Source organism: Suncus etruscus, chromosome 6 (assembly GCF_024139225.1).
Source record: "Suncus etruscus isolate mSunEtr1 chromosome 6, mSunEtr1.pri.cur, whole genome shotgun sequence".
Classification (NCBI taxonomy): Eukaryota; Metazoa; Chordata; class Mammalia; order Eulipotyphla; family Soricidae; genus Suncus; species Suncus etruscus.
In genome coordinates, this window is record NC_064853.1 from 119,266,062 (window position 1) to 119,291,963 (window position 25,902).

The following is a 25,902-nucleotide window of genomic DNA, read 5'->3' on the forward strand; positions in this document are numbered from 1 at the left end:
TCCCTATTCCTGTGGCTCCATCCCTTTATCCAATGTTGTGTATGTAAATATTTTGGGGGATTACTATGTTGCTCACCCTAATCTGTGCCCTACCCTAGGGTGTGACCTGGCATTATGCCCCCACCCTAGGGTAGGACCTGATTCTGCTTCCACCATTGGTTGGTATCTGATCCCACCATTGGGTGGGACCTGACTCTGGAGTATAAGAGCAAGGGTCTGTGGAAGGCGAGGAGCTTTTTGCTGGCTGGAACTGAATCTGAGTCTTTGGACTTCAGTTTTGTCCATCCGAATAAAGCAAATATTTCCACGAGCCTGATTGTCTGCGAGCTGTTTACCCGCCGTTTCACCTCAGAACCGTGGGCTAGACAGGGTGGCAGACGCGTGCTCCGAGCTGGAAGAAAAGGGCCTCATTCTCCATCCCTCCATCAGTCAACCTCTTCAGGGGCTGACCTGCTACATAATGGCGCCCGAACAGGGACCTGAACCCTGGACCCTCAGAACTGTAAGTGAAATATTTCATTGGAAATTTCCTATGCTGACCATCAAATGGTTTCTGTGGTTAGTCATGTGGATTTTACCACCCTTAGTCTTACGCATTGGTGCTCTAGTATACAAGTGGATCATTCCATTTTGTTTAAAACTAATTGGTTTTGATCTAAGGACAATCACTGCAGTTGGATGGTTGTGGTCTATATTTCAAATGAAAAGTGTAGTGTCTCTAGCCATCATAGTTTGTGGAATTTCTGTGTTGACTAACGTTATTATTATGAGCATAGTTATTTGCTGTTATTTCTATTTAGGAAATAGAAAGTGTAGAAATGGTGAGGCTAAAACCAGTATAGATAATAAGGAAATTTATCTGACGAAAACTCAGACCAAGGTGCAGGCTGACGAATCCAGCCCCACCATCAACAATATAGAAATTTTTGCTGGAAGAAAAACAACTCAGAATGTTAAGCCTGATTCTAGTGAATTGCTTGACAGTAGTGACTCAGATAATGACCTACCTCCAGTGCTAACTCCACGAAGTATGCCTCCTTCTAGTCACAAAATTGAATCGCAGAGCAGAGCAGATTCAAACGATGAACCACATGCTCGGTCTCAGAGCTCTATTCAGAGTAATTTTGCTAATCAGGCCTTATCCCCTATAGACGGGGTAAATGTTTCTAACTATGTACCCTATCAGATGGAAGAATTAGATCGGTTTAAAAGATCATGTAAAGAAAATGGGCCAAAATCGCCATACAGTGTGGAGTTATTAAGACTTTGGAGTCATAACTCATCTTGGACTTTGTATGATTTTAAAAGAATCACTGAAATATGCCTGTCGTCTAAACAGCGAACTGAATGGGAAATGTACTATTCAGAAGGCGTAAAAGCTAAATTATATAGTCCGGATGGTATGAAAAAGCAAGTGGCAGGTGTTACTCTATCGTATGAATTATTGATGGCAGAAAATCAATTTGCAAATATTCAGACACAAGCAGCTTTACCTAAGGAAATCTTAAATTTAATCAGGGAGATTGCATTGTCAGCATGGGAAAAAATTGATTCTAACAGCATTGGTAGAGGAAACTTTTTAAAAATTACCCAAGGGCCTTATGAGTCATTTGCAGAGTTTGTAGGTAAGATTAAAGATGCTCTGAAGTTACAGGTGGAAGATGAGGAGATTAGAAACTTCCTAGTAAAATCTTTGGCCTATCATAATGCAAATTCAGCCTGTAGATTAGTATTGAATACATTAAATGAAAAGTCAGATCTGAATGATTACCTTTATGCCTGCCGGAATGTCTATGTGGAACCCCAACCCCCACCCCACTCAGACTCAGTACAAACCTTCCCAGTTACCAAGGGAACAATGCCTTACTCCCCTCGGGGACAGAACACTTTCCGGAAACCAGGTCTTTGCCCAAAATGCAAAAGGGGTCGCCACTGGGCGAAAGATTGCAGATCCAGAAACCTCATTAATAATAACCTAAGTAGAGGTTTCAACACAGTCCCCAGGAGGCAAATCGCCTGCTACCATTGTGGAAAACAGGGACATATCAAAAGAAATTGTCGTCTCCTTATAAATTCAGCTCCCCAAGAACACACATACAAGATGCAGGGAAACGCCCACAGGGCCTCCCCCCAGGCCCTTCCAAATCAGGGGCAAAGTTCACAGACAATAATCCTTCCAAGCCCAGCCCAAGAAAATTCATCACGATAAGGGAATTAATCCACTCTACTTCAGGGAGTGCCGGATTAGACATATTATGCCCAGAGGACATTACAATTTACCCAGGAGCATGCCCTTACATGTTAGAAACTGGCATTGTAGGCCCGCCACCCCCAGATACCATGGGTTTGATTCTTGGCAGAAGTTCCCTCAACATAAAGGGTATATCAGTAATCACTGGTGTCATTGACTCAGATTCTATGGGAGAAATCATTGTAGTTATTACTGTACCAGTTACATGGACCTTTAAAAAAGGAGAAGCGATTGCCCAGATAGTAATAGTGCCTTATGTCAAATTTGGGACTTCAGATAAGACTAGAATTGGAGGTTTTGGAAGCACAGATCCGGATGCTGCTCAAAACCCAATCGTGGCTCTGGTTACTAAATGTAAAGATGAACACCCAATGATCAAACTTCACTTGGAAGGCAAACCCTTTGATGGAATGATAGATACGGGTGCTCAGGTTACCGTAATTTCTGATAAAGAATGGCCAGAAAATTGGCCTCTTCAGGAAATCCCGTATTCCCTAGAAGGAATAGAAAGCCTGAGTTCCTGTCTGTTGAGTACGAGGACTATACTATTTTACGGCCCAGAAAATCAAAAAGCAATAATCAGACCTCACGTGGGCCCATTTTCACCATCCCTGTGGGGCCGTGACCTACACAAACAGTGGAAAGCAGAATTCCACATCCCATTAGCTCCAGAAGAGCCCGAACCTTCTTTTGATTTAAAAACCAAAAATTTTTAGTGGGGGCCACTGCCGTAAAAACACCAGCACCAACAAAAATAAAATGGAAATCTGATGAACCAATTTGGACAGGTCAGTGGCCCCTTAAAACTGATAAATTAAAGGTGCTGACAGAATTAGTGGAGGAACAGCTAAGTTTAGGACATATTGAACCATCTTTTTCTCAATGGAATTCACCTATATTCACTATAAAAAAGAAATCCGGTAAATGGAGACTTTTGATGGATCTTAGAGCTATAAATTTATCCATGATACCTATGGGCAAATTGCAGACTGGTTTACCATCACCTGTAGTTATTCCAAAGGAATGGCCACTAATTATAATTGATCTGAAAGACTGCTTCTACCATATTCCTATCCACCCAGATGATAAAAAACGTTTTGCATTCTCAGTTCCTTCTCTCAATAATGCCCATCCCTGCAGACGTTTCCAATGGACTGTTCTCCCCCAAGGCATGCTGAATTCCCCAACCATGTGTCAGTTTTTTGTAGATAAGGTTTTGAGCCCTGCTCGTGAAAAATTTCCTCAAGCCATGATATTTCATTATACAGATGATATCTTGCTCACAATGAACAACGAAACAGATTTACAGGAATTATACTCTTATGTTACTGACTGTTTACAAACATCAGGACTGAAAATAGCTTTAGAAAAAATACAGATAATGCCACCGTATCAATATTTGGGTTTTATTTTGGACCGGACGTCTATACGTCCACAAAAATTTTCTATCAAAAAAGAAAACCTCAGAATGCTTAATGATTTTCAGAGACTTTTAGGTGACGTAAATTGGCTCCGCCCTGCACTAGGAATCCCAAATGCAGAGTTATCTAATCTGTTTAAAACGTTGGAGGGTGATCCTGCTTTAGATAGCCCGAGAAATTTAACAACAGCTGCAAAAAATGAATTGGACATCTTCTTGAGCAGATTACAAAAATCGTTTCTCTCAAGATTCATCCCAGGAGAAAAGGTATTACTGTTAATTTTCCCTACTATAGAAACCCCCACAGGGGCCTTGATGCAACAGTCAGGACCTTTGGAATGGGTGTATTTACATAACAAACAACCTCGCTCAGTTGTACCCTACTTACAACTGATTTCAGAGATTATTATCAAGGCAAGACTCAGATCTATATCTTTACTAGGTTTTGATCCAGATATAATAGTTTTGCCAGTACCAAAAAAGGAAATTGAGTCAATATTGCCAATTAATGAATCTCTACAAAGGGCCCTCTCAGATTTCACAGGAGAAATATCCTCCCATTATCCAGCAGGAAAAATTTGGGACTTTTTAAAGAAATCTCAGTTTGTTATTTCTTCAATTGTTCGGGATTCCCCTATCCCCAATGCCAAGGTTTTTTACATTGATGGATCCCAAAATGGAAAAGGAGGAATAACTGGAGACAACATTAATATGACCATAGATACCAAATATAAATCTGCACAGAAAGTTGAATTAGCAACGTTAATTTACCTATTAGAAAATGTATCTGAAGCCATGAATATAGTTTCTGATTCTTTGTATGTGGTAAATTTATGTCATGTGATAGCCACTGCATCCCTTAATGCTAACAACCTGATCATACAGGAATTACTTAAACAATTACAGCAGCTTCTTCAAAAACGAACTGAGCCCATCTTCATCACACATATTAGAGCCCACTCAGGTCTTCCAGGACCTATGGCTCAAGGAAATAAAACTGCTGACTTGCTAGCAATGCCTATATTTAAATCACCTATAGAGGAACATTCAGCCCTACACACAAATGCTCGCCGTTTACATGTGAATTCCCAAATTCCATGGAGGCAAGCTAGAGAAATCGTAGAAAACTGCAACGTATGTGCACCGTTAACAAAAAAGACTCACATAGCAGGAGCAAACCCAAGAGGCTTACAGTCTAACGAACTTTGGCAAATGGATATAACTCAAACAGATTTATTTCCAAGGAAACCTTATCTTCATGTTGTGGTGGACACTTATTCTCGGTTTATGTGGGCAATTCCCATGTCTTCTCAAAAATCTAAGGCTGCTTGTAGTTTTCTTTTACAATGTTTCTCTGTGATGGGTATTCCATATTCTATAAAAACTGATAATGGGCCAGCCTATGTTAGCAAAACTTTTGAATTTTTTTTGTAAGGAATGGCAGATAAGACATCTCAGAGGAATTCCTTACAATTGTAGGGGACAGGCCATTGTAGAAAGGACTCACAGAACCGTAAAAACTCAATTGCAAAAAAATAGAAAAAGAGGTTTACCACCAACGGATTTGCTATCTTTGACTCTTATCACACTAAATTACTTTAACTTACCCCAAGGGGAAAGCTACACTGCAGCGGAAAGACATTTTAAAGAAGATATTCAGAGACAAGAAACAACCCATAAACCTATTTGGATCAAGGAGGATGAAAAATGGATAGCTGGCTATCTTCTCCTAAGAGGAAGGGGTTATGCCTATGTTTCTATAAATGATGACCCTCCCAAGAAATTTTGGGTTCCATTACGTCTTGTTAGAAATCGGGCTAGCACAAATGATCAGGTTCAGACTACAAACTCCCCTTCAGAGAAAAAACAGAATACTTCAGACACTAACAGCAGTAATATTACTAAGGTCTCTGGGGCAGGGAACGATTTAGCTGTCACACACCATACAATGAGTGAGACTGATGGTAGTGATAAACCCTTACACTCCGAGATGCAAAAGGAAAGACAGGAACCTGTCTTAACTGGGCTCCAAAATATAGGAAACTCTTGCTACATGAACTCAATATTGCAATGCTTGTATAATATTTCAGACTTAACTCAGTATTTTTATAAAGATCATTATAAAAAGGATATTAACAAGAAAAATCCGATGGGGCATGAAGGTAAATTAGCCGAAGAATTTGGTCGGCTCATCAAAACCATGGGAAATGGATTTCATAGATATATTAACCCTGAAAGCTTCAAAGTAACAATTGGTTTACTTAATGACCAGTTTGCTGGACACAATCAGCAGGATCCTCACGAACTACTGATGTTCCTAATAGAGGGATTACATCAGGACTTGCTTACTGTAAATCTAATGACAGACAAAACTACACATCTCATGGGAAATGAAAATTATGAACAATTTAGTCCAGAACACCAAAAGGCTCATAAATCTATTATTTATGATCTCTTTCAAGGACAATTCAAATCTATACTCCAGTGTCTCACTTGCCACCAAAAGTCTGAGGTTTATGAGACATTTGTTCATTTGTCTTTGGCTGTTACATCTACAGATAAATGTACATTACAGGAATGCCTCTCTGAATTTTTTAAAGAAGAAGAATTAAGAAATGACAACAAAGTTCTATGCAACAGTTGCAAAAATAGAAGGGATTTTTCAAAGAAAACGTACTTATGGAAACTGCCACCAGTACTTATAATACACGTGAAACGTTTTGCTTTTGATGGCAAACAAATAAAAAAATTGCATACTTATGTAGATTTTCCTTTAGAAGACCTCAATTTAGAGGAATTCACTTCAGAGAATAAAAGCAAGATTAAGAAATACAACTTATCATCGGTGTCAAACCATTATGGTAAAGTTCACTATGGACACTGTACTTCATACTGTAAAATTGCTGCAAAACAACACTGGATCAATTTTGATGACAAGAAGATCAAAAAAGTCCCTAATACATTGGTGAAATCCACAGCAGCATACATCCTGTTTTATACTTCTTAGAGATCTACAATGAACACCAGATAATCATTTTACTTCCTTATCAGTTGCTATTAATGCTCTAGGATTCTTTCCACAGGCATGATCAATGAATATAGATTGAAAATCATGAATCCCCAATGTGTTTCCTTGTAGGATGGATTTATGTCTTAATTTCATTATTGCTCTAGGTCTCAGTTAATCATGAAATTTTACAAATTAATTTAGTCAAGGTTCACCTGAAAGAGAAATTTCTCATCATATTAATGTTGTTTTTCTTTCTAGGTATACTCATTTAACAACTTTCACTCTTTTTATTTTAACATCATTGCTTTATTTCCCTCAATTTAGGTTTTAAGACGCTTACATAATGATAATTTTAGGTGGACTTTCTTCACAGTGCTTCTTGCCTATGATTGATTATCATAAAGTTACTGTTATACAATAACTTTGTATATATACTGATATACACGTATAGTAGAGTTGTCCATGTTTGTATTACGCATGAAATTCTCTTTCAGATCTGCTAGGCAAAAAAATATATATATATATTTTTAGTGAATTTGAAATGATTTATCTAAACAATTGCCGGCTATTACATTTTAAGGAGCTTTTAATTGATTCAGCTGAATTCTCTTTTCTTTTGCTCTATTTTGGATCCTTTCCAACAAATATTTTTTAGTATGAGTGAGTGTTATGGCCATATTTTTTGTGAAGTCTGTGTATGTATGTCTTGTTTAGTGTCTGTCTGTTCTGCATATTTTGTATATAGTTTCCTTTTTCCTAACTTTATCTTCCCCAAATTAGTCTTCCTTATCCTTCCTTCTCTCTTCCTAGTCCTTAACATTTTAATTTTCAGGATTTCACATGTGCAACCCATCTCCTTCACCCACAACTACAAGCTTCCTGATCTCGGCGGGAAGAAGAAATCCATGACTGTTGGAGTTTTACACCATATATGCTGCAAACTTGTTGGAAATGAAGCCACCTGGGATTTGTGTCACAATGTAACACCAGAGAAAAGATCCATGGACAAGACCCACAGTCTCTGGATCCCAGTTAAACTGTGCTATCTGAATTTCTGGTTTTCCATCCACATACAAAATGCTATTGTTGACCGTTTCTACAATGGCTACCCCAAGATTGCACCGATCCCAAAGGAAATACAGAAGCCCAACCAACTTATGATGTAATGATGTAACGCTTGGGGATGCCCCAACACATGGATGACTGTACTGGCCTTCCTTCTTCATTCAGCTTGATGTTATCTCCTGTACAAGGCTTCAACCCGCTTTTCCAGACCCATCAAGTGTCTTCTGCCGGTCTTTTTGGAGTTCCAGACCCCTCATATTTACAGATTGGTATTGAACTCTGTAGAAATTACATCTGTTGTTTTTCCTATAACTGTAATCCTTTGAAGTTATGTTTGGTACTACACTTCTTTTGACTATTGTAATTAATGTTTTTCTATTTTAGTTTTTAATATTAGGAATCGATGTTGTATTACATTAAGGTTTTGCTTTCTTGACTTTAGGTTTGTGAGTTATATATTATTGTCTATAATTTCCCAAATGATATTTTTGTCTGTTCTCAGGGTTTTTTGCGTGGGCGCATCATAGGCAAAATACTAGGTTTATAGAAGGTTCCATCCATTTTGGATGGGCCCTCAAGTTGTTTATTTACACAGGGAGGGTCTCTGCCTTAAACATTTTGTTTTGGTTTGTGACTTAAGCTCCCATCTATAAATAGTCGACATCAATTTCAGACATCTTATGGACTTCAGACTGGATTAAGAACTTGGACTAAGTTCAGATACCTATTGATCATCATTGCAGTGGCTCCCCACTGTGCAGAGGGTGTATGTGCCTCTTCTTCCGAAATAAAGGCCTAGTTCAATGCCCTCAAAGATGGGCTTTCTGGTCTACCTGAACTTGAATGAAAATGGAGCTGGAGAGATAGCATGGAGGCCGAACATGGAGGTGAGGCATTGGCCTTTCATGCAGAAGGTCATTGGTTCAAATGCCGGTATCTGCCAGGAGCGATTTCTGAACGTGGAGTCAGGAGTAACTCCTGAGCACTGCCAGGTGTGACCCAAAAATGACCACCACCACCACCAACAACAACAACAAATAAAGAAAAGGTGCTTCTTCTTGCCTGCTACACAACCTTTCTGGTGTCTCTTCGAAAGATCTATGTAGGTCTTAGATTTATCTTCTCAGGAGCTTGTAGTTGATTCCTTGATACATGTTTCTGGTTTTAGACACCCTGTGCTTAGGTTAGAAGTTTTTCTTTACATTTTCCTGTGATGCGCTTATGCAAACAGCCGCTCTTTTATTATTGACTAATTTTTCTTTTAATAATTGTAGACAATATTGTTTGTTTACTAAAAACAAAAGGGGGAATTGTTGTGTATGTAAATATTTTGGGGGATTACTATGTTGCTCACCCTAATCTGTGCCCTACCCTAGGGTGTGACCTGGCATTATGCCCCCACCCTAGGGTAGGACCTGATTCTGCTTCCACCATTGGTTGGTATCTGATCCCACCATTGGGTGGGACCTGACTCTGGAGTATAAGAGCAAGGGTCTGTGGAAGGCGAGGAGCTTTTTGCTGGCTGGAACTGAATCTGAGTCTTTGGACTTCAGTTTTGTCCATCCGAATAAAGCAAATATTTCCACGAGCCTGATTGTCTGCGAGCTGTTTACCCGCCGTTTCACCTCAGAACCGTGGGCTAGACAGGGTGGCAGACGCGTGCTCCGAGCTGGAAGAAAAGGGCCTCATTCTCCATCCCTCCATCAGTCAACCTCTTCAGGGGCTGACCTGCTACAATCCAATACTTAATATCACATGATTCAGCAGTTTCCTTCCTAGGCATATATTCAAAAGCCATGAAAATATATATCTAGAAGGATCTTTGGGTACTGTTATTCATGGCAGCATTATAGACAATAGCTTAGATCTGGAAACAAATACCTGAAATAGGAATAAAGACATTATTTCTGGTCACAGTGGCCTGTCATAAGCTCAGAGTAGAGTTGGCCAGGACAGAGCTGGCCTTCTGCTCCAATGTGGACAGAGCCCAAGGAGGTCATGCTGAGTGACATTAGCTAGAGAAGGACAAAGATAGAGGATGGGCTCACACTTATAAGGAGTGTTCAAGACAAGCAAAGCAGTGGAACAGACCAGAGCAAAGCAGATCTTTGAGTTTTGTCTATGAATTAAGGTGACCAGATGATGAGGCTGTGGTGACCATTGGATGAGGGGACGGGGTTCCAATGGCCAGGTACATAAACATGGGCACTTTGGTGTTGGTAGTGGGGGTAATAGCTTATTAAAGGAAAGGTGAGGATGAAGCACCACTAACACTTAGATAGTGATGGAGACCAAAGTCATCTCATTGAAAACAGTCACTCATAATAACATATAATTACTGGAACAGAAATAAAACATGAAAATTCTGTGCCATCCTGAACTCGAAAGAGCAATTGGTGAGAATGCCCCTCTCCTTTGTGCCCCCCACTCGCGCTGTTTGAGTGTGATGGAAGGTTATAGGTGTGCTTAGGATGGGGGGAATGAACTGGGTACTGTGGAACCCAAGCAAAGATGCAAGAGACTGTGCACTGGCTTGCAGTGGGGCTGTGCGGGTGAACGTGCTCACCCTCTGCTCTAGTAGGTGCTTGGGTGGAATTCCAGGATGGAGGGAAACCTCTGGAAGAGAATGGGGCACCCCTGGAGAGGCAGAGGCTGCCTGACTGCTCAGCTTCCCAGAGGGAACTTCTGTGTAAACCTCCTACAGGGTGATTCCCTCCTCCCCAGGAAAGCCAGAGTTCACTTCCAAACCCCACCTGCAGGGATACACTTAAAAGACAGTCTTTTGGGGGATGCCTTCAAGCAGTGCTCAGAGAATCTAGGATTCACTCCTGGTGAGGTGGAGAAAGTTCATGTTGTCATTTTTTTTGGGGGGTGGGGTGGGGGAGCTTCAGGAAAAGTTCTGGCCAGGGGTGCTGTAATTGAAAACTGAGTTCAGGCCATGGCACATGCATGTGAGAAACTCTGAATTTGATATCCACACCTCCTGGACACCCCCCTTTGAGTTCTCCCAAGCTGACTTTGACTCTGATGACCCTCAAGTACCTTCAGACTGAGCATCCCTAGGAGTGACCCCCAATTAAATTAAAGAAAAGAAGAAAAAAATGCATTTATGTACCCACCTTCCCAATGCCATAGCTCAGCACAAATACCCTTAAGATGTTCAGACCCTCGAATATACCTACAATTAGACCGTGTCTGTTAACAAAGCTAGCCAGAAATGAGGTGTTGAGTCTCATGACCTATGTGGTATGCTCTCCAGAAAGTGACAGAGATTTACAGAGTTGACAGCTTCTCTGGTGATAGCAGCGCTGCATTGGGTACTAGTGCCTTGCTGGCCTAGGAGAGCAGCAGAATCCAGAAATCCAAGTGTGGCTTTCTCTGAATGTGTGTGGCATTCCTGCCACAGCAAAGCTTAAAGCAAAATCACTTGAGTCCTTGCCAATCAGGGGCGGTATATGTGTCGATTGTTGTGTAGCACTGACTGCATCTTGCAACAATCCAAAGTTAAGAATGGGCTATGAAAGACAGTAGAATGGAAATTACTCTCCTCCTTGTGCCTTCCTCCCTTCATGGTTTTTGCCTTCCACAGCCCCACCAAACGAACCAGCCCTCTGTGAAAGCTCTGGGCTCAGGAAACAACTAAGGGTATTTTTAACACAGAAATACCAGAATCAAAACAGTGAATACTGGTACCTTGGGAAGCTGTAACATTAGGTACTTATTTTTAGACAACTGCAGCTATTGTTCAAAAAAAAATAATGTACCAGGAACAGTTTTGATTTTGTCTAATGGGCAGACACCATGACATATTTTAAAAAATAACACTGGGATGTGAGCGATAATACAGTGCGTAGGGTGTTTGCCTTGCAATGCAGCTGACCCATATGATTCTCCTGAGCCTGTCAACAGTAATTTCTGAATGCAGAGCCAGGAGTAATCTTCAAATGCTACCGGGTATGGCTCCAACCCTATCTAAACGTGAACCACTTCCTCTGTTTTATAACAAAGTCCCTGACAAATAATACCACAGCTAATCATTATGTTCTTTTTGCTTGTTTTGTAGCCACCCGATGATGCTCATGGCTCACCCCTGGTTCTTTGCTCAGGGATCACTCCTAGCAGGGTTAGGAGTTGCAGGATTGAATCTGGGTTGGTCCCTTGCAAAGCAAGTGCCCTTTCCATTGTCCTATTACTTCAGTTCCTACTTTTGTTTCATCTTGTTTTGATTTTTCTAACTCAGCCTGATTCTCACACAGATTTCTAAGTATGCTAGCATTTGTGAACGTGTTCCATAAATCTTAAGAAATTCTGTCTTCTTTGCTTGGCAGACACTTGGGGGCCTCCCCAGGCATCCCCTGACGGCTTGCCTCGGCTGAGGCGTGTCTCGCTGGGGCTGTGAGTTTTCTGTTGGAGTTGTGGATTGTGCTGGTTTCTTTGCTTGGCAGACACTTGGGGGCCTCCCCAGGCATCCCCTGACGGCTTGCCTCGGCTGAGGCGTGTCTCGCTGGGGCTGTGAGTTTTCTGTTGGAGTTGTGGATTGTGCTGGTTTCTTTGCTTGGCAGACACTTGGGGGCCTCCCCAGGCATCCCCTGACGGCTTGCCTCGGCTGAGGTGAGTGTTTGGGGGCCGGAGCGCGGCCGCTCCGCTGCGCTTCGCGGCCGCGCACTCCACCTCGCCAATGAGTACCACCACAACACGTAGAAAAACCCACAGCGTAAGCGAGACAATGGGGAGACTACGCAGACCAACTTCAACCATAGAGAATGAAGATGGAAACTCTGATGACCCAACAACGACCAACTACCTAAGCAGTCTTTCAGAAATGGAGTTTAGAGACGAAATATGGAGGTTGCTATCAGATATCAAAGAAAGTATAAATCAGAGCACTAATAAAAATCAAGAGAATATGAAGACAGAAATCAGAAAACTCCAAACTGAAATATCAGATCAGATAACAGGTCTGAAAAACTCAATAGACGAATTGAAGAACATAATGGATGAGTTTTCCAACAGGTTAACAGCAGCTGAGGATAGAATTAGTGCTTTAGAAGATGAGATGCATAACAACTTTACACAGCAGAAGAGATTAGAAAAAAACCTCAAATCAAATGATCAGACAATGGAAAATTTACTCAAAGAATATGAGAAGATGAAAATAGAAGTCTTTGATAAGCTCAACAGAAACAACTTCAGAATCATTGGAGTTCCAGAGACCCAAGAAGAAAATCTTCAGGAAGAATCAATGGTTAAGAACATCATCACAGAGAAACTACCAGAGCTAAAGAAAACATGTGACCAAATCCTGCATGCCCGAAGAGTACCAGCTAAAAAAGACCCCAGTAGAAACACCCCAAGACACATCCTAGTCACCATGATGAAACCCACCGATAGAGATAGAATACTGCAAGCAGCAAGATCGAAAAGGGAAATTACATTCCACGGAGCATCCTTGAAATTTACAGCAGACCTGTCACCAGAAACACTCAAGGCCAGAAGGCAGTGGTGGGACGTAGTGGCAAAACTCAATGAAATAAATGCTTCGCCAAGAATATTGCACCCAGCAAAACTAAGTTTCAGGTTTGACGGATGTATACACGGCTTCACAGATAAACAACAGCTCAAAATCTTTGCAGACTCAAAACCAGCCTTAAAAGAAAAACTGAAAGATCTACTCTAAAAACAAGACAGAACAAAAAACACACCAAACTTCTACACAAAGATGGCAATAAATCCCATGACAATTATTTCTCTCAATGTCAATGGACTAAATGCACCAGTTAAGAGGCACAGAGTGGCGAAATGGATCAAAAAACTGAAGCCAACCTTCTGCTGTCTACAAGAAACACACCTGAATAGTCAGAATAAACATAGACTCAAAATCAAAGGCTGGAGGAAAATCATTCAAGCAAACAACACCCTTAAAAAAGCGGGGGTGGCCATACTAATATCAGATGACACAAACTTTATACTCAGAAAAATTGTAAGGGACAAAGATGGATATTATGTACTAATCAAGGGATTTGTACAGCAAGAAGAAATCACTCTCCTAAACATATACGCACCGAATGAGGGTCCAGCAAAGTATTTAATACAATTGTTGACAAATCTGAAGAAGGATATCAATAATAACACAATAATTGTGGGAGACCTCAACACAGGCTTGTCAACACTTGATAGGTCAACCAAATGGAAACCCAACAAAAATATACTAGACCTGCAAAAAGAAATGGATGAAAGAGGCCTAGTAGATATATATAGGGCACTCTATCCTCAGAAACCTGGATACACATTCTTTTCCAATGTACATGGATCATTCTCCAGGATAGATCATGTGCTGGCACATAAAACATACCTCCATAAAATAAAAAAGATAGACATTTTGCAGGCTGCCTTTGCTGACCACAAGGCTCTGAAGTTAGATGTGAACTGCAAAGGGACACAGAAGAAAAAATTTAACACCTGGAAGTTAAACAGCCTCATACTCAATAACCAGTGGGTCCGAGATGAAATCAAGGAGGAAATCAAAAGGTTCCTGGAAACAAATGACAATAAAGACACAAACTATCAGAACTTATGGGACACAGCAAAAGCAGTACTGAGAGGAAAATTTATAGCTTTGCAAGCACACATCAGGAAGGAAGAAGGAGCTTACCTGAGTAGCTTAATGACACAGCTAATAGAACTAGAAAGTGCTCAACAAAAGGACCCAAAAATAGGGAGACAGAAGGAAATAACAAAGCTGAGAGCAGAAATCAACGAAGTGGAAACCCAAAAAACAATCCGAAAGATCAACGAAAGCAGAAGTTGGTTCTTTGAAAAAATAAACAAGATTGATAGACCATTGGCAAAACTCACAAAGCAAAAGAAAGAGAGAAACTTGATAACGCGTATTAGAAATGAGAAGGGGGAGATCACTACAGATACTGCAGAGATTCAAAGGGTATTCAGAGAATACTTTGAGAAACTCTATGCCACTAAATATGAGAACCTGGAAGAAATGGATAAATTTCTGAACTCATATAACCTTCCACGGTTGAATAAAGAAGAGGTAGCATATCTAAACACCCCCATCACTATTGAGGAAATTAAAACTGTAATCAAAAATTTACCCAAAAACAAAAGCCCAGGCCCTGATGGATTCACGAATGAATTCTTTCAAACCTTTCAAGAGGAACTACTACCAATTCTGGCCAGGCTCTTTTATGAAATCGAAAAAACAGGAATACTTCCAAATAGCTTTTATGAAGCCAACATCACCTTAATACCAAAACCTGATAGAGATGCTGCCAAAAAAGAAAATTACAGACCAATATCCCTGATGAACACAGATGCAAAGATCCTCAACAAAATCCTGGCGAACAGGATCCAGTGCCTCATCAAGAAGATCATTCACTTTGATCAAGTAGGTTTCATCCCAGGAATGCAAGGATGGTTTAACATCCGTAAATCTATTAATATAATACACAACATAAACAACAACAAAAATAAAAATCACATGGTCATATCAATAGATGCAGAAAAAGCATTTGATAAGGTTCAACACCCATTCTTGATTAAAACTCTCAGCAAGATAGGAATAAAAGGAACCTTTCTCAATATAGTCAAAGCCATCTACCAGAAGCCAGTGGCAAATATTATCCTCAATGGAGAAAAACTAAAATCCTTTCCTCTAAATTCTGGTACAAGACAAGGCTGTCCTCTCTCACCACTCCTATTCAACATAGCACTGGAAGTACTTGCTATAGCGATTAGGCAAGAAAAAGATATCAAGGGAATTCAGATAGGAAAGGAAGAAGTCAAGCTCTCACTGTTTGCAGATGACATGATACTCTACTTAGAAAACCCTAAAGACTCTACCAAAAAGCTTCTAGAAATAATAGATTTGTATAGCAAAGTGGCAGGATACAAAATTAACACACAAAAATCAATGGCCTTTTTATACACGAATAATGATAGGGAAGAAATGGACATTAAGAGAACAATCCCATTCACATTAGTTCCACACAAACTCAAATATCTTGGAGTCAACCTGACTAAAGATGTGAAGGATCTATACAAAGAAAACTACAAAACACTGCTCCAAGAAATAAGAGAGGACACGCGGAAATGGAAACACATACCATGCTCATGGATTGGCAGGATCAACATCATTAAAATGGCAATACTTCCAAAAGCATTGTACAGATTTAACGCGATTCCTCTAAAGATACCCATGACATTTTTCAAAGAAGTGGATCAAATACTTCTGAAATTCATCTGGAACAACAAACAACCTCGAATAGCTAAAGCACTCCTTGGGAAAAGGAATATGGGAGGCATTACTTTCCCCAATTTTAAGTTGTATTACAAAGCAACAGTTATAAAAACAGCATGGTATTGGAATAAAAACAGACCCTCAGATCAGTGGAATAGGCTTGAGTACTCAGAGAAGGTTCCTCAGACATATAACCACCTTGTTTTTGATAAAGGAGCAAAAAATCCTAAATGGAGCAGGGAAAGCCTATTCAACAAGTGGTGTTGGCACAACTGGTTAACCACTTGCAAAAAAGCGAACTCAGACCCCCAGCTAACACCATATACAAAGGTAAAATCCAAATGGATTAAAGACCTTGATATCAGAACTGAAACTATAAGGTATATAGAACAACATGTAGGTGAAACACTCCAGGACATTGAGACTAAAGGCATCTTTAAGGAGGAGACAGCACTTTCCAAGCAAGTGGAAGCAGAGATAAACAGATGGGACTATATTAAGCTGAAAAGCTTCTGCATCTCAAAGGAAATAGCGCCCAGAATACAAAGGCCACCCACTGAGTGGGAGAAATTATTCACCCAATACACATCAGATAAAGGGCTAATATCCAAAATTTACAAGGTACTGACAGAACTATACAAGAAAAAAACAACTAACCCCATCAAAAAATGGGGAGAAGAAATGAACAGACACTTTGAAAAAGAAGAAAGGCAAATGGCCAAAAGGCACATGAAAAGATGTTCAACATCACTAATCGTCAGGGAGATGCAAATCAAAACTACTATGAGGTACCACCTCACGCCACTGAGATTGGCACACATCACAAGAAAGGAAAACAAGCAGTGCTGGCGGGGATGTGGAGAGAAAGGAACTCTTTTTCACTGCTGGTGGGAATGCCGTCTAGTACAACCTTTATGGAAAGCGATATGGAGATTCCTTCACAAACTGGAAATTGAGCTTCCATACGATCCAGCTATACCACTCCTAGGAATATACCCAAGAAACACAAAAATACAATACAAAAAACCCTTCCTTACTCCTATATTCATTGCAGCGCTATTTACAATAGCCAGACTCTGGAAACAACCAAGATGCCCTTCAACAGATGAGTGGCTGAAGAAACTGTGGTACATATACACAATGGAATACTATGCAGCCATCAGGAGAGATGAAGTCATGAAATTTTCCAATACATGGATGTACATGGAATCTATTATGCTGAGTGAAGTAAGTCAGAGGGAGAGAGAAAGACGCAGAATGGTTTCACTCATCTATGGGCTTTAAGAAAAATGAAGGACATTTTTAACAATATCTCAGAGACAAGAGAGATGAGGGCTGGTAGGTGCAGCTCAGGACATGCAGCTCATCACATAGAGTGATGAGTGCAGTTGCAGAGATGACTACACTGAAAACTATCATAAAATGTGAATGAATGAGGGAAGTAGAAAGCCTGTCTCGAGTACAGGTGTAGGGGGGTGGGGAGGAGGGAGATCTGGGAAATTGGTGGTGGGAATGTTACACCGGTGAAGGGGGGGTGCTCTTTACATGACTGTAATCATACAACTATAATCATGTTTGTAATCACGGTGTTTAAATAAAGATAAAAAATAAAAAAAAAAAAAAAAAAAAAAAAAGAACTCTAAAAAAAAAAAAAAAAAAAAAAAAAAATAGAGGGAGGGTATGTAATCCAGCAATACCACTCCTAGGGATATACCCTAAGACCAAAAAAATCAATACAATAATGCCTTCTGCACTCCTATATTCATAGCAGTGCTATTTACAAGAGCTAAAATCTGGAAACAACCCAGGTGCCCTACAACAGATGAGTGGCTAAAGAAACTGTGGTATATCTACACAATGGAATACTACACAGCTGCTAGAAAAAATGAAGACATAAAATTTTCCTATACATGGATGGATATGGAGACTATTATGCTGAGTGAAATAAATCAGAGGGATATAGATAAACACAGAATAGTCTCACTCATCTGTGGAATTTAAGAAAAATAAAAGACAGTATAGCAATAATACCTACATAAATAAAGATAAGGACTGGAAAGACCAACCCATGATATGAGGCTTACCACAGAGAGTGGTAAGTGCAGTTAGAGAAATAACCACACAAACAACTATCTTGACAATGACACTGAGTAAGAGAAATGAATGCCTATCTTGAAGACAGGCAGGGGATGGGGTAAAATGGAGATGAGGGACACTGGTGACAGAAAGGTTGCACTGGTGAAGGGGTGTGTGCATTTTAATGGATGAAACACAATTACACCATGTTTGTAATTATGGTGCTTAATAAAAAATCATTTAAAAACAAAAAAAAAAAAAAAAAAAAAAAAAAAAAAAAAAAAAAGAAATTCTATACATGTGATTTGTGAACTGATGACTTTGGTGAGATTGATTCAGCCATGATTCCCCCACACCTATCTTTGCAACTCCATGAAGAGTTTCAAAAGTGCAGGGATCCAGAGACTCCCCCAGGGAGGACCAGTCACACAGTGGGAATCGTGGGGACATGTGGTACTGTAGGCATGCTCAGAACAAGTCCTCTGTTGTGTGTTTGTGGTGATATGCTTCCAAGATCAATAGTGGGGGAATAATTAATGTCCCCCCAAAAAAAGCAGAGGTATGGAGTGATAGCACAGTGGGTAGTGTGCTTGCTTTGGAAGTGACTGACCCAAATTCAATCCTGGGATTCCATATGGTCCCCTGAGCCTGCCAGGAGTAATTTCTGAGCACAGAGTCAGGAGTAACCTTTGAGTGCCATTGGATGCAGCCTTCAAATCAAATCAAACCAAACCAAACCAAACCAAACCAAACCAACAACAACAACAAAAAACTCACCAATGAGCTTGAGATCTGCTTCTTAGTAGAATGCTTGTCTCTGGGGTGTGAGGGGAGAGAGGGGGGCCATCATGACAGTGATAAACAGATGTGGTCACTCTGGATGAGGACAGGGTGCTGTAAGGAGGGACAGTGATATGCATGATGCCTGCCCAGTATTGTAGGTTGTAGAATCAAATAATTAATGATGGGGCTGGATGGAAGTGGATGGAGGCCTTGGTCCTTAGGCCCCGGCCACGTGGCTTCTTCACCCATCAACCAGCGGGTCTGGGGTTCAGGAAAGCGACGAGTATTGAACTCACTCACAGACAGGCATCAGGAAGTATCAGCTTTATTCATACCCTATCCACCACATGTGTGTGGCCTAAGTATGGTGCTGGATGGAGGTAGATTTCTCTCTGCCATCCCAGGCCACGTGGCTCCGCAACCCCCATCCAGCCGGCGGGTCCCAGGCCCAGGTGAATGGCGGAATCAGACTCATCCAGAGACAGGCATCAGGAAGCATCAGCTTTATTCATGCCCTATCCACCACATGTTTGTGGCCTACATCATAACCTTTCAAGCATTCAGCCATTCTTAGCTAGCCCTGCGTCTTAACTCCTTTCAGCCATCTCCCTTTGACCTCCATGCTGGTCAAAGACCAAAAGAGGCAAAGACACAAACGCCAGAGAGCCCAGCAGGGCAGAACCCCTAATCCCCTGGCTCAAAGGCTTATCTACCTTTTCCAAGACCCATCCCAGGAATGGGCGGGGTCTTGCAGGTAAGGTCACACATAATATCTGGTTCCCAAGACCCCTCCCAGAAATGGGTGGGTCTCAGGTAGCTACACCTAAATCCAGGGTGGAGTTACAGTAGGTCACAGTGTCTAAAAGGGAAAAAGACAAAGAAAAAAGTGCCTGCTGTGGAGACAGGTTGGGGTGTAGAGAGGGAAACTGGGGACATTGGTGCTCGAATGTTGTATGCCTGAAACCTAATCATGAATAACTTTGTACTCAATAAAAAATAAAAATAAATGGGGACCAGGTTGAAAGTACTGGCACGTGGCAGATATGAATTCAATCCTCAGCACCCCATAGGGTCCCCTGAGCCCCACCATGAGTGATCCTGAACACAGAACCAGAGAATAACTGGGTTAGCTCCCAAACTGAAACAAATGAATAAATAAGTAAATTTTAAAAATCCAACCCTCCCAAAAGATCTAGCCTGAGTGAGCTTCAGTATGGGAATCCTTTCTCAAGCTTGAGACCTACTCTTGATGATGTCAGGGTGTTAGATGGTCTCATTAGTTTCTTTTTGGCTGTGCCTTACCTTGTAGAAGTCAGCCTGATTGAGATTGGCTGCACTGCTCTGTTGGTTTTACTGTAATGATTGCATTGTGATTGAAGACCTGAATGTTTGCCCTTACCTTCTGGGCCTGGTCTTTGTAACCCAGCAGGCGAGATGGTTTTGTTTTGTTTTGTTTTTGACTGTTTTTGATTCTTACCTGGCAGTGCTCTAGACCTAGTCCTGGCTTCTGCTCACAGATTACTCCTGGCAGGCTCAGGGGATCATATGGAGTGCTGGGGATCAAACCCAGGTCAGCTGTGTACAAGGCTGATTTTTGTGTCTTGGATTAATTTGAATCTTGGTGGTAGAAATGGGAACTAAACCCATACTTAGGACATGGCCACTTCGCCTTGTAGATCTCTCAAGTGCTTTTTCTTTTTAGTCATTTTCCCCTTCCCTGGCCCATGCTTGCCCCAAGTCACTGCTACTCATCTGTCCTGGAGAAATGTTCACTTTCACATCTGCTTGGGAGCTGTCTTGGAGGGTGTGGGGGACGAATGGGAAACTATCTGTCTTGACTTGTGGGCTTTTTTCCTATTCACAGTCCATGTTATCACTGCAAACCTAGGTTCTTTTTTTCTTGTTTGGAACTGTGCTCACATTTTTAAACTTTCCACATCTGAATCCTCTCTGTGAGAATCAAGTTGTCCTTGTCTTACCATCACCCCAGAAATGCTGACTGTCTTGGCCATATTTCTTTGTCTGTGTGGATAGATGGTCAGATGTGAAGGGAGACTCAAGCACACCTTAGTTGTCAAAGACCCTAGTGTGCCCGCACATACCCCATTTGGATGAGCTACCTGACTGGCACTTTCAGAGACTGTCCCAGTGCTGGGCAGCCCTGCACTGTGTTGAGAGTACAGAGAGGCAAAGTTATGGGTTGTCTGGGAGGGGTTGGCTTGGGGTCTGGGGTCTGGGTGGGGTTCTGGAGCCTGGACAGGCACATAGAGCAAGGAGATTGGAATTGGAGTGGGAAGGGATTTTTGGATATGCATATTGATTTGGGTGGCAGAGAGGAGGGCAGTGAGAAGGCCAAGCCAGAGGATTGTGTTAGCACCAAGGGATCAGCTGAAGTAGAGGCAAGTGGGTTGCTGATGTGGAAGTGATAGTAATGAGCTAATTTATTTATTGGTTGGGGCTATACTCAGTTGTGTTCAGGCTCACCCACTGTGGATATGGACTTTGGATCATCAATTGGGGCAAGAGTAGGGTCCTTGTGAGATAAGGGCTAGAGCTTTGATTGGTAGCTGCTGTGAGGTCAGAAGTGGGATATTTAGCTAGATGTGTTGTGCCGCAGAGCAGGTAAAAGGGATGATGGGCGTTGGGAGAGGGGATCCCAGGGATGGTGACCTGCAGGTGTCTGTATTCAGTTCTTTCTTTCAACCTCTCTCCTGACCCTTTTCTCCAGCCCCTCTATAGAGACTGAGAGGTGAGAGGTGCTTTAGACATCAGGACAGGGCTGGAGCAATAGTACACCGGGAAGAGCACTTGCTTTGCACTTGGGCAACCCAGGTTTAATCCTCGTCATCTCATATGGTCCCCTGAGCTGAACAGGAGTGATCCCTGAGTGCAGTCAGGAGTAAGCCATGAGCACCACTTGGTATGGCCCAAAAAACTAAAAAGTAAGGAGCTTACTTTTAGTTCAGCAGGCAGAGCAGTTGACTTGCTTGTTTTGATCCTTAACGTTCCATAGGATTCCCCCAAACCCTGCCAGGAGTGATTCCTGAGGCAGGTCCAGGAGTAAGCCCTTAGCATTGCTGAGTCTCCCTTCCTCTCAAAAATAAAATATCTCAACAGGGTTTCCCCTTGAGCCCCTCTAACTTAGGGTGGATGAAAGCACCCACTGGTGCTCATAGAATGAGACTCTTGCTCCTGAACCTTGGGGGAACCCTGTGGTACTGGAGCTGGATGTTTCTTAGTCTATGATGTGTCTCTTCCTGTGGCTGCCCTCCTTGGGGAATTCATGCTCAGGCAGGAGTCCCATACATAGTGCCTGTGTACACAGCTGGGCTGGATGGGTCCCCCATCTGTGGGGAAGGGAAGGAGGGGCTCCAGGTGTTCCTAAGAAACTCTCTTCTTGTCACTTCTCCATGTTTCTAGAGCTTGGGAGATGCTGGGTAGGCTCTGCAGGAGTGGGGAATGTCTCATTGTCCTCTAGTGTACTGGGGTGCAGAGACCCTCGAGGAGACTGGTTTCACTTTCCACCACCAATGCTAAGCAGCTGTAGTATTGATGTGTAGCCTTGCCCCCAACTTCCTGTTTCCCTACTCTCTTCTTTTGAGATGTTAATCCCACTTGGAGAATCAGCCCTCCCTCACCTGGGATGGAGCATGCTATTTTGAATAAAGAATAAAAGAGTGCCTGGGGGAGGCAAGAGAGAAGCAGCAAAAGGCAGAGAACCAGAAGAGAAGCAGCAAGAAGCTGCTCAGAAAACAAGCTTAGCAAAGAAGCAGCAGAGAACTCATGAGGAGAAGAGATGAGTTAGGCAGACATGGCACAAAGGCTGCACATGGCAGAAACAGCTATAGAATAAAGCAAGCTGACTCCAATGAAACTTTGCGAATTATTTCTTCACTGCTACCCTTCATCAAACCCATCCACCTGAAGGGTTAGGAACATGGTGGGGCAACCTGGGGGCTGTCTCACCTAACATGTGGGCTTTATACTATATATTTTATATTTTTAATTAACACTGGTGGCATTTGGCCACGAAGATCAGCTTTCCATTTTTTAAGTTTTTATTTCATTTTGTTTTTGGATCCACTCCCAACAGTGCTCAGGGCTTACTTGTGGCTCTACACCCAGAAATCACTCCTGGTGGTGCTCTGGGAACCTATAGGATGCTGAGAATCAAATCTGGATCAATTGTGTGCAAGGCAAATACTCTCCATGCTGTACTATCGTTCTGGTCTAAATTTGTCTGTCTGTCTGTCTGTCATATGTCTGTCTGTCTGTCTGTCTGTCTGTCTGTCTGTCTGTCTGTCTATCTATCTATCTATCTATCTATCTATCTATCTATCTATCTATCTATCTATGTAGTGTGTGTGTGTGTGTGTTTGTGTGTGTGTGTGTGTGTGTGTGTGTGTGTGTGTGTGTGTGTGACACCTGGTGGTGGCAGCAGGGGTCAGGGCTTGCTACTCCTGGATCTCTGTTTATGGATCACTCCTGGTGGGGATTGCAGGACTCCATGGGGTATTACAGAATGAAACAGGATCAGCTACAAAGCCAACACCATATCATCAAAACTGCAGCTTTTATTGTTTTATTTTTTGTTTATGTTTCTTTTTGGTTTTGGAGTCATACCTGATGGTGTTCAGGCATTACTCCTGGGCTCTGCACTAAGGAATCACTCCTGGCAGGGTCAGAGGACCCTATTTAATGCTGAGGATTGAACCTGGGTTGGCTGCATGCAAGGTAAGTGCCCTACCTATTGTACTAAGTTTCTGGATATATATCTTTTCTTTTCTTTTCTTTTTTTAGTTTTTCACTGGTGCTTAAGGGTGATTTCTGACTCTACACTTAGGAATCACTCCTGGCAGCAGTGCTTAGAGGACCCTATGGGGTGCTGGATATCAAACCTGGATTGGCTATGTGTAAGGCCAGTGTCCTCCCTACCATACTATCATTCCAGCCCCTGATCTGCAGCTTTTTACCCCCCTCTGATATTTGAGCCACAGCCAGTGGTGCTCAGAGTCATTTCTGCAATGCTCAGGGGATCATAGATGATGCCAGGGATTGAACTTGGGTCTACTGCTTGCAAAGCAAACACCCTACCTGCTGTGCTATCACTCTGTTCCCACCAACAGCTTTTCTAACAGATGCCCAGACTTCCCTGCTCAACTCTTCACCTTGGAGAAACAGGAGTTGTTGGTGCCCTCTGCCCATCTGATAGGTGGACACAAAACGTTACTCACATCACGCTCAGCCCAGCTTGGCCCTCGAGGATGTTTCCATTGACCAGGATTTAGAACATGACAGTCAGGGATGAGATTCTAGCCACAAATCGCTCCCATAAAACAACCTTTTGGAAGGAGCCAGGGACTGGGCTGTCTTATAGAGAAAAGGAAGGTTCCTCCTGCCACCATAGAGCATATGGGAGCTGGAGATTAACGGAGAAATAAATGCAGCTCCGTCACAGAGGTGCTTCCTCCTGCCCATAAATCGTAGATTGCCGCTGCCTGTTTCCAGGGTACTGCCTCTGCAGCATCTTATGAGTGTCCTGTGCAGCCCTCAATGAATCAGATTTCTTGGGAGCTGAGGATCTGGGGGAGTTGGGAGGGTGAACTCTCCCAGAGTACAGGAAACAAGGAGACAAGATACATTTTTTAGGTCACTCTTGATAGTGCTCAGGGCTTACTCACTCTAGGCCCAGCTCAAAGATCACTCCTGGCATGTTTGGGTGCCGAGAATCAACCCTGGGTTACCCATGTATAAGGCAACAGCCCTCCCTGCTGGATTATTGCTTCAACTCCATGAGGAGATGTTTTTATAATGCCACAATGTGAGAATTTGCATTGGAATCTGGTGGGTTTTTTTTTTTCTGTGTGTGACGGGCACACTCAGCAATGCTTAGGGGTTACCCCTTACTGCACTCAATGATCACTCCAGATGATGCTTAAGGTCCCATATGGGGTGCCAGGGATTGAACCCAGGTTAGCTCTATGCAAAGCAAATTCTCTTCCTTCTGTACATATGTTCATATGCTTTATGCTTTTTAAAATGGAAAGCAAAACTCATCGGAAGAGACATGAATAATGACGATACAGATGAAACGTAACTTTTCTTAATGTCTCATATCCAGAGTAGTCTTATGAAAAATTAAATCAAATTCTGTGTGTTAGTATTCAAGTTTTTCTATACCAGATACAGTTGGATGATATTGTTTCTACTTCTAGAACTGCAATCCCTAGATTTTTAAGTGATGCTGATCTCTCCTCATTGGAATTTTTCTCTCCTGCCAAATGCCTGCTCCCTTCTATGCTCCCCTTTATCTTTCTAGTGCTGCACTGTGGGGTGCAGCCTATGTGGTATCACAACGGGGCGTTGTGTAGAAACTGAGCCACAGCAGGGCTGGAAAGACACGTATGGCTGAGCCCAGTTCGATCCCTGGCACCACCTGTGATTCTTTGAGCCCCTCTAGGAATGCTCTCTGAGCACAGAGCCAGGAGTCAGCCCTTGAGCCCTTTGAGAGTTGGTCCCCCAAAGAAACCAAAAGGAAAAAGAACTTAAAACCAACTCTCAGTCTCCCATGTGCAATTTCATTCTTTTATGGAAACTCTTGCTGCTAGGGGCTCAGGTGCTAGGGGGTAAAGGCAGGTGGGAGGCCCTCACTTCATCTTTCATACAATAAGACCCTCCTGGACTCATCAGTGGGTCATGGCCCCCCCCCCCATTCTCCCTATGGTACAGCCTCCTCTGGTCTCATGGGGTTTCAGCTCTGCTGAAGAAATCTGGTGTGCGAAGACTCTCCCATACAATCACACTTCTAGGAGCTGCAGGACAGAGATGGCAGGGAAGGTACACGGGGAGGTTAGGGAGGCCCAGTGCTACAGGAATGCTGCACATTGCATCAGAAAGAACTTAGTGAGCCAGAGCAATGGTACAGTAGTGGGGGTACAGTAGTGGTACAGTAGTGCATGGTGCTGACCTTGCTGACTTTGCATGGTGAACTTCCAGGAGTAACCACCAAACAAAAACAAAACAATTATAAAAAAAAAAAGGAA